The sequence below is a fragment of the Galeopterus variegatus genome, unplaced genomic scaffold (assembly GCF_000696425.1).
Source record: "Galeopterus variegatus unplaced genomic scaffold, G_variegatus-3.0.2 Scaffold7204, whole genome shotgun sequence".
NCBI lineage: Eukaryota > Metazoa > Chordata > Mammalia > Dermoptera > Cynocephalidae > Galeopterus > Galeopterus variegatus.
The window spans coordinates 71,168-74,383 of record NW_007733315.1 but is presented as its reverse complement, the minus strand read 5'-3'; positions in this window follow the sequence as shown (position 1 = coordinate 74,383).

The window sequence follows — 3,216 nt, the reverse complement described above, 5'->3', positions numbered from 1 at the left end:
ATTTGGGGTTTGCCATTGAATCTCTCTCATCCGATCTTTTCATTTGACAAATGATAATAATGAGTGCTTCCCTCTGCACTCCCAACACTTCAAATGATGTGAATGCTCTTTGTACCTGTGAAGTGTTGTGGTGTCTTGACAGTGACTTCAAGGGGACGTCACCACATAAAGAAGTTCCAGGGCTGGCCTGTGGCTCACTCGGGAGAGTGCGGTGCTGATAACATCAAGGCCACGGGTTCGGATCCCATATAGGGATGGCCGGTTCGCTCACTGGCTGAGCGTGGTGCTGACAACACCAAGTCAAGGGTTAAGATCCCCTTACTGGTCATCTTAAGAAGAAAAAAAAAAGAAGTTCCAGCTGAAAGAATAAACTCTAATTTTCTGACCCAGTAATGACAAAAGTGACTATAATATTTTCAAAAATTATTTTTCCATATTGTTTATGACTCTTTTATTTCATTACTCACAAGCAGTATAGCCATTCTTCATCTTGCTCTCTATGACCTAGACGTGGTGGTGGGGAAGGCAATGCATTTCTTAACATACCAAGGAGCAGACTAAAGTACTTTTCTCTAATAAAAGAGCAGTTCTCTTCCTATAATAAATTTTATTTCTGGTCTCTACATTAATTAGTACAAGTTAACATTGGTTTTTAAATAGTAATTTCTTCATAGACATGTATGTAATAGGATCATACTATAATGCTACTTTATAACCTCATTTTGTTTACTTAGCTATATATCCAGTATATCTCTGTACATCAAAAATATTTATTTACTTCATATATAATTGCAACTGTTCCAATTTATGAATGTACGACAGTCAGTCTAACCAGTTCCCTAACAATGACAGTTTTATTGTTTTCAGTATAATTAATACCCCAACAATGAACATTCTTTTGCAACCACATTCACGTGATAAATTTTGGACACTTTGACTTGGATTTGAATGTAGAACATACAAATATTTTAGACTTTTAATTTAGAAATTTATAAACATAGAGACACTGTATATAGCATCAAGCATTTTTTTTTTTTCCTTTTTGTCTTTTTTCGTGTCCGGCAACGGATCACAACCCTCAGTGTCGCGCCCGTACCGGACCGGGACGGGCAACGGGATCGCAACCCTCGGTGTTGTGCCCACACCTCGCTCAGCCAGTGAGCGGGAACCGGTCTGTATGTGGGATCCGAACCCTCGGCGGGAGCGCCGCCGCGCTCCCAAGCAGCGCACCGTAGCAGTGCGCCACCGGGCCGGCCCCAGCATCAAGCATTTAATCAGCATTTTTTTCATGAAGGGAAAGCAGTGATAATTCCTGTTGAGAAGTATATTAGTCCGTTTTGTGTTGCTTATAACAAAATACTTGGAACTGGGTGACATTTAAAGAAAATGACATTTATTGCTTACAGTTTCTGAGGCTGGGAGGTCCAAAGTCCATCTGGCAGTGGTGACGATGACCCAGGCGCCTCACATTGCAAGATGGTGGAAGCAGAGAGAGCAAAAGGCAGGCTCTCTTCTTCTTTTAAAGCCCTCAGAACCATGCCCCAATCACCATTTTTAATCCATTCACTATTGCATGATCCCACAATCAAATCACCTAGGTCCACCTTTCAATTGCCATAGTAGGATTTCCCACCCTCTTAACAGTTGCAGTGGGGGCCAAGTTTCTAATACATAAAACTTGGGGGACACAATTCAAGGTTCAGGAAGTTTTGGAGGGACATAATTCAATCCACTACAAGAAGTATCTCTCTAGGAAATGCTATAACATCCCTGGAAAGCTCATCTACCTCGTTACTACTGCCTCTTCTAACCCATGGTTTCTGCCCCTGGATGGCAGTCTAAAAGGAAATTTATCAATCCTGACCCAATGACAACCTGGTTTTAAGATCATCATAACTACTTCCTGTCCCTGTCAAGAAGGGTCTGCAGGGCCACTGGACTTTCCCCTCTGCAGGAGGCCTCTCACAACTCAGAAACATCCTTCTTCTTTCTGGGAAAACATAGCAGCTTTATTCAGAAACTCAGAAGTTGTGTGTTGGTTCTGTACCGAGACATTTGCTTCCTGAGAGCAAAGAAAAGGAAATGATTTCAGTAAATGCCCCTGACATTTAAGGATCTAGCCTAGTCTCCTCTGCACATGCTACACTATTTTGTGCCAATAAAGCATTTGTATTGTCTTCTCCTTTTTAGGCACAGAGCCCTTCCCAGGTGAATATGAAGTACATATGGAGCCTGACACAAGCTGAGGCGTGATCCCTTTGCAAGGCAGTGAAGTGAGGGTGCAGTAAGACGGTGCTCTGATACACCGATACAATTCATTCTTTCCACCGATACTTACTGAACATTTACATGTGCCTGGAACTGTGGGGCCTGGATGATATAACAAAGGAGAAAGTCTTTGCCCTCATATAGCTTATATTCTAGATGGGAGAGAAAAGATATATAAATAAAATATATAGTATTTCATATATTGATAACTGCTATTTTATCAGTTGCTATTCTATATGACTTCATCACGAAAGGCCTCACTGATAAGGTGACATTTGAGCAGATGTGAAGAAATAAAGAGACGAACCATATGATTATCTGAGGAAAAATTATTCTAGACAGAGGGAATAGCCAGTGCAAAGGCCCTGATGCAACAGTGTCCTGAGCATTTTCAAGGAATACTGGGAAGGCTACCTTGGCTGAAACTGAGAGCATGGGGGAAAACAGCAGGAAATGAGGTCAGAAAAATTTATCTAGTGAGCCAAATGATGTAAATAGGACCTCATAGACCACTGCGAAAATATCTGGACTTGTACTCTAAGATGAGATGGACAATCATTGGGGTGGAGTTTGGAAGAGAAGACTAACATAATCTTTCATAATGCATGTTCAACTACCTGAGTGTCGTCTTAGAGTAGGATAATAAATGCATAATTATACAACTATTCTATTAAGCAATTTGACAAAATGGATCAAGAGGCTTATAACAGTCAAGGCCAATTACTAATAAGAAAATACAACAGAATAAAAAATTCTGTTTACAAATTTAAAAAATTACTGAAAATGTATCTAGAAATAAACCTAGCAAAAACTTACAGAACAAATATAAAGGAATTTTCAAATTCTCTTGAGTAAAATAACCTAAGATTTAAATAACAATGCAAACTTGATTTCTGGTGGGGAGAGGGGAGTCCGGAGACCCCTCGAGCTACATTGAAGTTTACTAGT